This window comes from Triticum aestivum, chromosome 1D (assembly GCF_018294505.1).
Source record: "Triticum aestivum cultivar Chinese Spring chromosome 1D, IWGSC CS RefSeq v2.1, whole genome shotgun sequence".
NCBI classification, from domain to species: domain Eukaryota; kingdom Viridiplantae; phylum Streptophyta; class Magnoliopsida; order Poales; family Poaceae; genus Triticum; species Triticum aestivum.
Genome location: NC_057796.1, coordinates 59852895 through 59868149, shown reverse-complemented (window position 1 = coordinate 59868149; position 15255 = coordinate 59852895). Strand labels below are relative to the sequence as shown.

Sequence of the window (15255 nt, the reverse complement as noted above, 5' to 3'; positions counted from 1 at the left end):
CAGCGCGCCCGTAGTCTATGATGCGGGTGAGGTGGATCCCCCCGATTCTTATCGTTTCTTTGCCGCTTACTTCATCTGCGGCCTCTGTACCCCCTTCTCTGGGTTCTTCGAGGCAATCATAAACTTCTATGGGTTCCATCTCCTTGATTTCACGCCAAATGCAATGGCGACTATGGCCATCTTTGCGCATTTGTGCGAGAACTTCATCGGAGTGATGCCCTATGTGGATCTATTCCGGCACGATTTTGTTTCGAGGGTCGAGAGCAAAGTCAACCGCTCCGGAATCATCAGTTGGATGACACGGTCGAAGAGGATTAATTGGGATTATCTCTCGGGGTACCAACGCGAGAGGTGGGATGAATGGAGAGGGGATTGATGCTGGATCTAGGAGAAAGAAGCCCCCGAGTTCCGTGAAGCACGACAGGAATGCATCGAGCGCGGCAAGGATTGGAGCTTGAAAGGGCTCACTAAGGATAGGTTGCGCCCGGCAATCAATAGGATCACTCGCCTGGAGGCTGCCGGGTTAACCATTGAGCATGTGGGGGCAGATTTCCTTCTCCGCCGCATCTCGCTGCTACAGGAAAGGGATAGGCCTGCGTGGTTGTATGGAGACGTGGCAGACAGGATGAGGTTGCTGCCGGGGCTGGCCAACAATTTATCAGTTTATGGCCACGGCTGGCTGTGCGACCAACTGTTTGGCCGCTTTGAGTTGTTCAAACTCCCGGCAACTATCATCCCCCTAAACATCAACTCTGCCCGGGATCAGATACTGAAGTGGATGCTGGACTACAACGCCGAGGGAGTATTTAGCACTTGGAAGCTCCCTTCCCTTGACGAAGAGCTTCAGTGATCAAGCGCCCTGGTGGAGAGGGCCACCAGGACTGAGGGTGAAATGTACAAGCGCACCTCCACTGTGGAGGTGGCGTATATTCTGAAGAGGGTCGAGGAGGACAAGGCTGCCCGCCTCATGGAGATGGAGAAGGCCGTGAAGGCCGGGAAGGGCAAAGGGAAAGCTAGGAATGGAAGTTCTTCCCAGGGCGGTAGCGAGGTGCAAGCCACAGAAGGATCCGCTGGGGAAGAACCTGACGGGGTTAACTTTGTCGGGATGGACGCTCTGGCAACGGCAGCACCGGAGCTCCAGGAGGGAGAGGAGGAGGGCGCGGCAGCGGCCCCTAAAGATGAGTGGCTTGCGGCAGGACCACAAGCCCCTGCACCGGACCCAGACCAGCACACCCGCCGGCGCGCCGCGGACCGATGGGGGGCGACCTCCAACCCAGCGCCAGCCACCAAGAGGGTGAAGAAGGTCTCCACCAAGTCTACCAAGGTCGAGGTGGCGTGTCGCCAATCCCCTAGCCTTGCTCAGGCCAACTTTCAAGCGTGGGAATCCCCTAGTCCTGGCTAAATCCATTGGGGCAGTCCGCCGCCGTTGATTTAGTAATCCAACGGTGCCTGGGAATTCCGCGATACAGAGGTGGGACAGATGCCGACGTGTGGGGCAGAAATTGAGGCACCACTGCCCACCTCCCCATGTTCGCGGTGATTTTGCAGAGATGTTCGCGCGAAATTTCAGATGCACAAATTTTGTTGATGATCAATCTGTTGATCCCACCACCAGAGATATCTTTCCAAAGATACATACTCGGTCAGCCGAAGATGTTTAAAACATCGACGTCCACTGGGACAGATGCTCGAAATTTTGCCTAAATTCATCTTCAGGACTGTTATAGGATGAGATCGACGCTCCTCCGCGGATCTACTCGGTCCTTCTTCTAGGCTCTAAGGCGTAAATTTCATAAACTAGGACTTGCAGTCAGCCCGTGCCGGCATTCCTTCAGAATAATGAGTGGCATCTTTCCGAAGAGTCAGACGACATGCCAGCATCGCTACTCGGGTTCCCATGGCACACCCACACTCGAATCTCTAGTCAGTCTCCTCGGGAGATGAATGAGTGCCACCAAGTTTTTTCTCGCAGTCAACTATTCCCTGATTAGTCAGGAAACTCTCGTACGCGGCGACTCTAAAGCCGATCTAGGTCTTGTTCGCGGCGGCCGTCGGCCGCCACTTCAGCGGCTGGGGCGACGTCGCAGCTTTCTCTAACCTCTCCGCATGGCGGTACGGGGTTCGTAATCATCTCCAGCCATCTTGCTCGCGAGATCGGCTGTTTTTTCTCCGGTCCTTCCATGAATGCTGGTTCAGGTCTGGGCATGGATCGGTTGTCCTAGTCGGCTTCACCTAGTCGTCTAGTGTTTCGCTCTGGGGACATTCAGAGTCTTAGTGTTGTGGAGTTTTGTTGCTGGAGTAGTTGGTTTTGTGGTCTGTTTAGTATGTGGATGTGCCTTTGATCTTGACGGAGAATTGAGTCTGTTCGATTGTTTTGGACGCAATGAAACTGCTAGCGTGGAATTGTCGGGGACTTAGAAACGCCCCGGCAATTCGAGCATTGCTGGATGTCCAGCGTACATGTAACCCCGATGTGCTTTTTTTGTCGGAGACGCACCTCAAAAGTTATCCGGCAGAATGTTCACGGAAACGGCTTAAGATGGATCATAAACTAGTTTGTGAGAGTGATGGTAGGAACGGTGGGTTGGCACTGTACTGGAAAAAGGATATCAGCGTTCATAAGCTTGATTTGGACCCAATGTTTATTGATGTCAGAGTTAGAGGATGGACAAAATCAAGAGTGGAGATTGACTGGTATGTATGGCGAATTCCGTTGGGAGAATAAGTACAAAACATGGAACCGAATGAGGCAAATACACCGAAGTAACAGTTTCCCATGGTTGCTAATAGGTAACTTGAATGAGATTCAGTTTTTACATGAGAAAGAGGGGGACCCACGCCCACAACAATATATGCATGCATTCCAGGCACTGAAAAAAATAGCGCGCTATAGCGTCGCTAATAGCACGCTATAGCGTTGTGAGAATTGCCTCGCTAAATATATCAGTGTACAACATCTCGCTAATAGCATGCTATAGCGCGATATAGCACGCTAATAGCATATTTTGAGGTAGCCGCTATTTTACTGTAGCGCGCTATTTTTTTCATTGATTCCAGTCCACAATAGATGACTGCAATCTGAAAGATCTTGGGTTTGTAGGCAATTGCTTCACTTGGCAAAGAGGTAGAATCCGTGAAAGGCTTGACCGTGGGCTAGTAAATAATTCATGGTCTATGTTATTCCCTCATGCTGCGCTTGAAAATCTATAGTACAATCATTCTGATCACCGCCTCCTCTTGGTTGATACGGAGTACTTGAGTGCTTCGCAACAGGCTGGGAGTGAAGTGCATGTAAAAAGGTTCGAAGCTAGATGGTTCTAGGAAGTCATTTGATGACACTGTATTAGATGCATGGACAAAGGTTCCGGCCGCCCCGACGGCAAATTCAGTATATGAAAAGCTTACATGGATGCATAGTCAATTCTATGATTGGGACCAAAGGGTTTTGAAGAAACCAAAAAAACGACTTCGGAAAGCCCCGGGAGATCTTGAGGGAGCTATGTCTGGACCTATAAATGATGAAAATGACGCAGAGAAAAAAGAATTGGAAGAGTTAACTGAATATCTGTTTGAACTGGAGGAGATCCAATGGCAGCAAAGATCAACGACAAACCGGTTAAAAAAAGGAGACCGGAATTTTTTCATGCTTATGCGTCTGCTAGGAGGAAGAGGAATTTTATTTAAAAAACTGAAAGTTGATGGTGGGAATGAGTTGGAAGGTACATCTGCCTTGTCTCCTCATATTCAAATTTATTTTACTAACCTTTTCACTTCTGAAGTCTTCCTGTTATCTCCATTCACGGCAGAGGATGTACGTCAAGCAGTTTTAGAGGTGGGGTTTGAGAATACGGGACTTACGTGTTGGCAGAGGCTCGGGTCGCCCCCCGCTCGGGCGACTTGGGCTCCCCAACCCTAGCCGCCGCCGGGGCCTAGCCCCATCCTCCTCCCCTCCTCCCACCGCCGCCGGAGGACGCCGCCGGCTTGCGCCCGAAGGCCAACGGTGGTGGCGGGGGCTCTTCCTCCCTCCTGCGTCTTAGGGGTGGCGGGACCCCAACATGCGTGCAGGTGCGGCCGATCTAGAAGTGACGGCGTTGGCTTCGACGACGGCGGTGGTCGGCCCTGCCTCGGGCCACGGGCGGCTGGCCTGGATCGGGCGGCGGCGCGATGCGGTCTTCGGCGGCATGTCATCTGGCTTTAGATCGGCGGCGGCGTCGAGGGCCTGGTGGACTGCTTGGCGGCACCCATAGCAGATCTGTTCTGGCCGGTGTAGCCAGTGGTGGTGGACATATTCTTCGTCGGCGGTGGTCGGCCAGAAGGTTGGTGATCGGATCTCGAGATCCATCATCTAGTCCCGGCTGCGAGTTGAGGAGACATGGTTGCCGGTGAAAACCGAGCCGACGGCAGGCGATGGCGTTCTACGCCGTTACCTTGATGAAGGCATCGTCGTGTAATTACTGTCGACCTACTCGTGCTGCTCCGGGGGAAACCCTAGGATCTGGTGTCCCAGATCGAACGATGGTGGCACTGCGGTGTCGTTTCTCTCTTGGGAGCATCGTTTGTGGAGCAGCGCTGGAAGTCAGAGGCAGGAGGTGGAGTGGCTTCGTCTTGCACGAAGCTTCGGTGGAGATGTCAAGTCATGCCTGACCGACAGGTGCTACGCTTGATCATGCCTGGTCGGCAGGTGCTACGCACGACAGATCCTCCAAGGACTTCAAGCTGTGTCGGCTAGTGATACGTACTTGGCAGCATGGCGCTGAGATGTATCAGTGGCGACGTGTTCAACTGTTTGCGCGCAGGGAGGAAGTGCCGTTGGGCGCCGTGGTGGCGTCGACGATAGATGGATCAAGCATGGTTGATGCATCAACACAGTTCTGAAGATGGAGCGGTGGCAGTTGGCGGCGGCCTCTGAGAGCACGCCGGACCAGTGTGTGCCCCAGACCCGGCAAGTGGCTAGGTTGGGGTCTCAGGTCTTAGATGTTAGGCTTGGTTGCGATGTCTGTTTGGTATTAGGCCCAGGCTATCTGCGCGCCTTCATCAACTGGATAGGTGTAGCGACAGTTTGTTGCTTAGACGGCGGCTTTAGTCTTACTGTTGTATTGATTTTGTAAGGTCTTGTGAGAATAATTAATAAAGTGGCCGTATGCATCGCCAAGATACAGAGGCCGGGGGTCATTCTCCTTTTCTCAAAAAAAAAACGTCAAGCAGTTTTCACTATTGGTGATTTAAAAGCGCCGGGTCCGAATGGCCTTCATGCGGTATTCTTTAAAAGATATTGGCACATCCTGGGAGATGAGATCACTAATGAAGTCCTTTTAGCAATCAATTCTAAGCAAATACCAGCGGAGTGGAATGATACATGCATTATTATGATCCCAAAGATTGACACTCCAAAACTGGTAACGCAATCCAGACCCATTAGTTTATGCAATGTCATGTACAAAATCATATAAAAAATGTTTTCACTGAGATTAAAAAGCATTCTCCCGAACGTTCGTCTTGGGAAACGAATCTCCCTCTGCTCTCGCGACCACACCGCCCCCACGGGCGACCGGTCGCGCCCCCAGCGCCTCCTCTCCGAGCCCTCCCCCTCCCCTCCCCTTTGCCGCCGTCGCTGGCGTTCAGCGTCGGGCCTGGCCCGGGCGGCACTGGCGGCGGCGGCCACGGGCCTTTCCCCTCTCGGGTCACACTGACGCGGGGCGGTGCAGCACCGCAGGGTGCTCCTAGGCGGCGGCGGTCCGACGCAGCGACGGGGCTCTCCGGTGTGGTGGCGGGTGACCTACTGGGCGACGGTGTTGCCGTTGGCAGCGGGGCAGCGCGGCAGCGCAATCTGGCGGCACCCACTCGGCCCAGATCTGGGCCCTCCGGGTCCCATCTGGGGGACGGCAGTGGGGAGGGTCGTCGGCGTGGCTTCTGGGAGGCTGGGGAGCGGCGATGGGTGGGTGGATGCTGGCGGTGCTGGTGCCTCCCTACTCCAGCGTGGCCGGGGGGGCTTTACGGGCCCGATTTGGGCTTGGCCGGGCCAGGGGTGGCCTGGTATGCCCTGCTGTGTCCGGACGGCGACCACGACGGTGCCGGAGACTCAGGCCTCCCGCATGACGGCGGTGGAGGTAGTTCCCTCCCGCGTGGCTCTGGTGCTGCTCCGATGCGATGACACCTGCGGTTGCCACCATCCCTTCCTGGAGGGTGTCCGAGGTATCCATCCCCCTCTCCCTTCCGCGTGCCATGGGAAACCCTAGGACAAGTCCGGGCAGCAGCGTCGTCGACGTCGCATCCCTTGTTAGAGATGCTGCTTGGTACGCGGCGGATTGGAGCCTTGGTCTGTGGTGGGTCGATTTCGGAGGGCGCAGCGGTGGCGGGTCACCCGCGCTTTGTCGAGCTGCCGTTGTTGGCATTTCTTTCTTCTTCTTCGTCTTTGTTTTTTCTCTTTTCTTTTGGGCTTGTTGTGCTTCTCGCCCGAGCATTGCTATGTAAGCAGTGTTGGTTGCTTTGTAATACAAAGCGGGGGAAACCCTTTTTTGTTAAAGCATTCTCCCTGAAATAATCTCCCCAACCCAGAGCGCTTTCTTCCCAGGGAGACTCATATCGGGTAATATTCTTATTGCTTATGAATGCATGCATAAGATTAAATATAAAAGATCCGGCCAAGCAGGTTTGTGTGCAGTTAAACTGGATATGCATAAAGTTTATGGCCGGGTTGAATGGATATTTCTGAGAAACATGATGCAGAAGCTTGGATTCCATGAACAATGGATTGAGATGATGATGGCTTGTGTTGAATCAGTGCGGTATAAAGTAAGAATCAATTCACATGAGACTGATATATTTACCCCTACTAGGGGGATTAGGCAAGGGGACCCTTTGTCCCCATATCTATTCCTCCTTTGCGTAGAGGGATTGTCTAGTTTATTGCAGTTTGAAGAAGAAGCTGGTGGCATAGAGGGGATTAGAGTGTGTAGAAATGCACCGTTAGTATCATACCTTTTATTCGTTGACAATTCTTTGATTCTCATGAAAACAGATGTTTTAAATGTAGCTTCCTTACAGCAAGTTCTAGATACCTACTGCCAGAGTTTGGGTCAGATGGCGAGTTCGGCAAAATCAAGCATTTACTTCAGTCCTAATACAAGTGTCCTCACAAGATCTGAAATTTGTCAAGAGTTAAATATTGATAGTGAGGCACTTTCTGATAAATATTTGCGATTACCTGCATTAGTTGGGGCTGACAGGAGTGATTGCTCCAGACACTTTTGTGACAGAATTAGACAGCGAATCCAAGGATGGATGGAAAAACAATTGTCTACAGGGGGTAAGGAGATTCTACTTAAAGCTATGTCCCAAGCTATTCCTATTTTTGCTATGTATGTGTTTTGCATTCCTAAAGGCATATGTAAGGAGATAACTGATATTATTGCCCAGTTCTGGTGGGGAGATGATGAGGAACACAAAAAGATGCATTGGTATGCTTGGTGGAAACTTTGTTATCCAAAAAGTGAGGGAGGAATGGGATTTAGAGATCTTTATTCTTTTAACTTGGCAATGTTGGCGAAACTGTGTCGGAGAATTATTACAAATCCAGAGTCATTGTGTGCAAAGATATTGAAGGCAAAATATTTCCCAAATAGTAGCCTTCTGCAAGCAAGTTTGAAGAATGGCTCATCATTTACATGGCAAAGCATTATGAAGGGACTAGAAGTATTTGAAAGAGGCTATATATGGAGAATTGGATCAGGAGAGGTGGTTAATATCTGGAGTGATCCATGGATCCCTTCTAGCCCAGATAGGAAGATCATTACACCCCGTGGTCATAAACTGTTGACAAGTGTAAGTGATCTAATTGATTCAAACGTGGGAACATGGGATGAGGAGTTGATCAAATGAATTTTTAATCCAGTAGACATTTGCAGGATCCCTTCAAATTCCTTTGAACCACAATGCGTTCGATGATTTCATAGCTTGGCACCGGGAAAAGAAAGGTCTTTCTACAGTCAGATCAGCGTACCATATTCAGTGGTTACATACTTATAGACGGCATGCAAACACTACAACGACCCCAGGAAGTTCAAACTCGCCCGCAGTATGGAGTGTGCTATGCAAACTTGTGCGTAAAGTTTCAATTTTCTATTGGCGCCTACTCCATGGAATTATCCCTTTAAAAGGTATCCTTGCTAACTGTCATGTTGGGTCAACAGGAGCTTGTCCCATTTGCCATCAGCATAGTGAAGATACCAGGCATCTTTTTTTTTCCAATGTTCCCACACACACCAACTATGGCGGAGGTTGGGAATAAGTGATATTATATCTATATATGGGTCTCACGCTGGACCGTTCCGGTTCAGTGATCCTTGAGCATTTTCTGCTACAGCCGGAATCACCTTATCAACTAATGCCTGATTTAGCCTCAAACAAATTATTGCTGTCGGCTGTGGGTACCTATGGTGGATGCGCCGCTGAATTACTCACAATGATCCATGTCCCCCACCAGCAAGATGGTCCATGTTAGTCCTGGCTATTGCTAATAATTTCTAGAAATCTTGTGCCAAGAAGATAGCAAATTATGTGCCGTGTTGGTGTAAAGCCAGAGCCAAAGTTCATCAAGTGGAATGTAGATGCGCCATATTATACCGATGAGGGCGTTGGAGCAACTGTTGCTGTTTTGAGAGATGGAAAAGGAACTTTTTTGGTGTCCCAATGTAAGTTTATTCCCATTGCAGCAGATGTGGTTACCATTGAAGCTCCGGCCATAAGAGATTGTCTAGTTTTTGCTAATAATATGGGATTCCACCGGGTTGAGGCTGAGTCAGACATGAGAGATGTCATAAAATTTTGTAATGGACAGACAAGATGGTGGGACGCGGTAGCAGCTATTTTTGTGGAGTGCATTGATGCTGGTGCAACAATTGGGAAGGTCAAGTTTAAGCATTGTAATAGATCGGCAAATCAAGCGAAGCATGTGCTAGCTAAGTTTAGTTATTGTAATAAATTCTCTAGCTCATGGTTGGATGATCCTCCGGGTTGTCTAGTTAACAAACTCATAGACGATGTATCTTTATTTGATGATCAATAAATCTAGCCATGATGACCTTCCCAAAAAAAAAAAATCCCCGATCAGTCGAGAAGCACTGGGTCTAGAATCCGTTGGAGTTTTGTTCAAATGGTTAACTAAAGCTTGACGACAGGCGCCGAGTGCCTCTGCAGTACTCGGGCCGAATCAAGTTTTTAGTACACTCGTTCTACAAAATCTCAACGAACTCTGTGGCTAATGTTGGGGTTGCCATTTCCCACTACAAGTAGGGTCATAAAGAGTACATCTAGGACGAATTTAGGGCCCACAACACCAGACACCGAAATCCCTGGGATACCAATCCAGACGGGTGGTAATCAAGATTCATTTCGCTCGGATGACATTCATCCACTCGGAAGACATTCATCCACCCGGATGAAGGAAATACGCCGTAGAGGCAATAATAAAGTTGTTATTTATATTTCCTTATATCATGATAAATGTTTGTTATTCATGCTATAATTGTATTAACCGGAAACTTAGTACATGTGTGAATACATAGACAAACAGAGTGTCACTAGTATGCTTCTACTTGACTAGCTCGTTAATCAAAGATGGTTAAGTTTCCTAGCCATAGACATGAGTTGTCATTTGATTAATGGGATCACATCATTAGAGAATGATGTGATTGACAAGACCCATCCGTTAGCTTAGCACCATGATCGTTTAGTTTGTTGCTATTGCTTTCTTCATAACTTATACATGTTCCTATGACTATGAGATTATGCAACTCCCGAATACCGGAGGAACACTTAGTGTGCTACCAAACGTCACAACGTAACTGGGTGATTATAAAGATGCTCTACAGGTGTCTCCGATGGTGTTTGTTGAGTTGGCATAGATCGAGATTAGGATTTGTCACCCGACTGTCGGAGAGGGATCTCTAGGCCCTCTGGGTAATGCACATCACTATAAGTCTTGCAAGGAATGTGACTAATGAGTTAGTTACGGGAAGATGCATTACGGAACGAGTAAAGAGACTTGCCGGTAACGAGATTGAACTTGGTATTGAGATACCGACGATCAAATCTCGGGCAAGTAACATGCCGATGATAAAGAGAACAACGTATGTTGTTATGCGGTTTGACCGCTAAAGATATTCATAGAATATGTGGGAGCCAATATGAACATCCAGGTTCCGCTATTGGTTATTGACCGGAGATGAGTCTCGATCATGTCTACATGTTCTCGAACCTGTAGGGTCCGCACGCTTAACGTTTGATGACGATCTGTATTATGAGTTTATGTGTTTTGATGTACCGAAGGTTGTTCGGAGTCCCGGATGTGATCACGGACATGAAGAGGAGTCTCGAAATGGTCGAGACATAAAGATTGATATATTGGACGATGTTATTCGGACACCGGATTATTTCTGGGGGTCACCGGATAAATATCGGAGTGCCGGGGGGTTATCGGAACCCCCGGGGGAACTAATGGGCCAACATGGGCCTTGTGAGAGAGAGAGCAGAGGGGCCCTAGGGATGGCCGCACCCCCCTTGAGGAGTCCAAATTGGAATAGGAGGGGGCGGCGCCCCCCTCTTTCCCTCTCCCTCTCTCCCTCTCCTTCCTTCCCCCTCTCTTCCCTTTTTGGAAACCTACTAGGAATAGGATTCCTAGTTGGAATCCTACTTGGGGCGTGGCCTATGAGGGCCTGCCGGCCTCCCCCTTACTCCTTTATATACGGGGGCAGGGGCACCCTAGAACACACAAGTCAACAGTTGTTTTAGCCGTGTGCGGTGCCCCCCTTCACAGATTTTCACCTCGGTCATATCGTTGTAGTGCTTAGGCGAAGCCCTGCGTCGGTAACTTCATCATCACCATCATCATGTCGTCCTGCTGACGAAACTCTCCCTCGGCGTCAGCTGGATCAAGAGTTCGAGGGACGTCACCGAGCTGAACGTGTGCAGATCACGGAGGTGTCGTGCGTTCGGTACTTGATCGGTTGGATCGCGAAGACGTTCGACTACATCAACCGCGTTACTTAACGCTTCCGCTTTCGGTCTACGAGGGTACGTGGACACACTCTCCCGCTCGTTGCTATGCATCACATAGATAGATCTTGCGTGATCATAGGTAAAAATTTTGAAATACTGCGTTCCCCAACAGTGGCATCCGAGCCAGGTCTATGCGTAGGTGTTATATGCACGAGTAGAACACAAAGAGTTGTGGGCGATAATAGTCATACTGCTTACCAGCATGTCATACTTTGATTCGGCGGTATTGTTGGATGAAGCGGCTCAGACTGACATTACGCGTACGCTTACGCGAGACTGGTTCTACCGACGTGCTTCGCACCCAGGTGGCTAGTGGGTGTCTGTTTCTCCAACTTTAGTTGAATCGAGTGTGACTACGCCCAGTCCTTGTTGAAGGTTAAAACAACACACTTGACGAAAAATCGTTGTGGTTTTGATACGTAGGTAAGAACAGTTCTTGCTAAGCCCGTAGAAGCCACGTAAAACTTGCAAACAACAAAGTAGAGGACGTCTAACTTGTTTTTGCAGGGCATGTTGTGATGTGATATGGTCAAGACGTGATGATATAAATTGTTTTATGAGATGATCATGTTTTGTAACAGAGTTATCGGCAACTGGCAGGAGCCATATGGTTGTCGCTTTATTGTACGCAATCCAATCGCCATGTAATTGCTTTACTTTATCACTAAGCGGTAGCGATAGTCGTGATAGCAATAGTTGGCGAGACGACAACGATGCTTCGATGGAGATCAAGGTGTCAAGCCGGTGACGATGGTGATCATGACGGTGCTTTGGAGATGGAGATCAAAGGCACAGGATGATGATGGCCATATCATATCACTTATATTGATTGCATGTGATGTTTATCCTTTGTGCATCTTATTTTGCTTCGTTCGACGGTAGCATTATAAGATGATCTCTCACTAAATTTCAAGGTATAAGTGTTCTCCCTGAGTATGCACCATTGCTACAGTTCGTCATGCCGAGACACCACGTGATGATCGGGTGTGATAAGCTCTACGTTCACATACAACAGGTGCAAGCCAGTTTTGCACGTGCAGAATACTCGGGTTAAACTTGACGAGCCTAGCATATGCAGATATGGCCTTCGAACACTGAGACTGAAAGGTCGAGCGTGAATCATATAGTAGATATGATCAACATAGTGATGTTCACCATTGAAAACTACTCCATCTCACGTGATAATCGGACATGGTTTAGTTGATTTGGATCACGTGATCACTTAGATGATTAGAGAGATGTCTATCTAAGTGGGATTTCTTAAGTAATATGATTAATTGAACTTTAATTTATCATGAACTTAGTACCTGATAGTATTTTGCATGTCTATGTTGTTGTAGATCAATGGCCCGTGCTATTGTTCCTTTGAATTTTAATGCGTTCCTAGAGAAAGCCAAGTTGAAAGATGATGGTAGCAACTACACGGACTGGATCCGTAACTTGAGGATTATTCTCATTGCTGCACAGAAGAATTACGTCCTGGAAGCACCGCTAGGTGAAAGACCCGCTGCAGGAGCAACACCAGACGTTGTGAACGCCTGGCAGAGCAAAGCTGATGACTACTCGATAGTTCAGTGTGCCATGCTTTACGGCTTAGAACAGGGACTTCAACGACGTTTTGAACGTCATGGAGCATATGAGATGTTCCAGGAGTTGAAGTTAATATTTCAAGCAAATGCCCGGATTGAGATATATGAAGTCTCCAATAAGTTATACAGCTATAAAATGGAGGAGAATAGTTCTGTTAGTGAACATATACTCAAAATGTCTGGGTATCATAATCACTTGACTCAGCTGGGAGTTAATCTTCCAGTTGATAGTGTCATTGACAGAGTTCTTCAATCACTGCCACCAAGCTACAGAAGCTTTGTGATGAACTATAATATGCAAGGGATGGATAAGACAATTCCTGAGCTCTTCACAATGCTAAAGGATGCGGAGGTAGAAATCAAGGAGCATCAATTGTTGATGGTCAACAAGACCACCAGTTTCAAGAAGAAGGTTAAAGGGAAGAAGGGGAACTTCAAGAAGAATGGCAAGCAAGTTGCTGCTCAAGTGAAGAAGCACAAGTCTAGACCTAAGCCTGAGACTGAGTGCTTCTACTGCAAAGGGACTGGTCACTGGAAGCGGAACTGCCCCAAGTATTTGGCGGATAAGAAGGATGGCAAAGTGAACAAAGGTATATGTGATATATATGTTATTGATGTGTACCTTACTAATGCTCGTAGTAGTGCCTGGGTATTTGATACTGGTTCTGTTGCTAATATTTGCAACTCGAAACAGGGACTACGGATTAAGCGAAGATTGGCTAAGGATGAGGTGACGATGCACGTGGGAAATGGTTCCAAAGTCGGTGTGATCGTTGTCGGCACGCTGCCTCTACATCTACCTTCGGGATTAGTTTTAGACCTGAATAATTGTTATTTGGTGCCAGCGTTAAGCATGAACATTATATCTGGATCTTGTTTGATGCGAGATGGTTATTCATTTAAATCTGAGAATAACGGTTGTTCTATTTATATGAGTAAAATCTTTTATGGTCATGTACCCTTGAAGAGTGGTCTATTTTTGTTGAATCTCGATAGTAGTGATACACATATTCATAATATTGAAGCCAAAAGATGCAGAGTTGATAATGATAGTGCAACTTATTTGTGGCACTGCCGTTTGGGTCATATTGTTGTAAAGCGCATGAAGAAACTCCATACTGATGGACTCTTTGGAATCACGTGCTTATGAATCACTTGGTACTTGCGAACCATGCCTCATGGGCAAGATGACTAAAACTCTGTTCTCCGGAACAATGGAGCGAGCAACAGATTTATTGGAAATAATACATACTGATGTATGCGGCCCAATGAATATTGAGGCTCGCGGCGTTTATCATTATTTTCTGACCTTCACAGATGATTTGAGCAGATATGGGTATATCTACTTGATGAAACATAAGTCTGAAACATTTGAAAGTTCAAGAATTTCAGAGTGAAGTGGAAAATCATCATAACAAGAAAATAAAGTTTCTACAATCTGATCATGGAGGAGAATATTTGAGTTACGAGTTTGGTCTTCATTTGAAACAATGCGGAATAGTTTCGCAACTCACGCCACCCGGAACACCACAACGTAATGGTGTGTCCGAACGTCGTAACCGCACTTTATTAGATATGGTGCGATCTATGATGTCTCTTACTGATTTACCGCTATCGTTTTGGGGTTATGCTTTAGAGACGGCTGCATTCAAGTTAAATAGGGCACCATCTAAATCCATTGAGACGACACCTTATGAACTGTGGTTTGGCAAGAAACCCAAGTGGTCGTTTCTTAAAGTTTGGGGCTGCGATGCTTATGTGAAAAAGCTTCAACCTGATAAGCTCGAACCCAAATCGGAGAAATGTGTCTTCATAAGATACCCAAAGGAGACTATTGGGTACACCTTCTATCACAGATCCGAGGGCAAGACATTCGTTGCTAAGAATGGATCCTTTCTAGAGAAGGAATTTCTCTTGAAAGAAGTGAGTGGGAGGAAAGTAGAACTTGATGAGGTAATAGTGCCTGCTCCCTTATTGGAAAGTAGTTCATCATAGAAATCAGTTCCTGTGACTCCTACACCAATTAGTGAGGAAGCTAATGATGATGATCATGTAACTTCAGATCAAGTTACTACCGAAACTCGTAGGTCAATCAGAGTAAGATCCGCACCAGAGTGGTACGGTAATCCTGTTCTGGAGGTCATGTTACTTGACCATGACGAACCTATGAACTATGAGGAAGCCATGATGAGCACAGATTCCGCGAAATGGCTTGAGGCCATGAAATCTGAGATGGGATCCATGTATGAGAACAAAGTGTGGACTTTGGTTGACTTGCCCAATGATCGGCAAGCCATAGAGAATAAATGGATCTTCAAGAAGAAGACTGACGCTGACGGTAATGTTACTGTCTACAAAGTTTGACTTGTTGTGAAAGGTTTTCGACAAGTTCAAGGAGTTGACTACGATGAGACCTTCTCACCCGTAGCGATGTTTAAGTCCGTCCGAATCATGTTAGAAATTGCTGCATTTTATAATTATGAAATTTGGCAAATGGATGTAAAAATTGCATTCCTGAATGGATTTCTGGAAGAAGAGTTGTATATGATGCAACCAGAAGGTTTTATCAATCCAAAGGATGCTAACAAAGTGTGCAAGCTCCAGCGATCCA

The 15255-nt window shown here is 47.6% G+C and overlaps 1 pseudogene; it reads left to right on the top strand.

The window, feature by feature from the left end:
- The first annotated feature begins 892 nt into the window (after nucleotides 1–892).
- Nucleotides 893–15255, top strand: part of LOC123157811 (endoglucanase 14-like) — a 29250-nt pseudogene continuing 14887 nt past the window's right edge.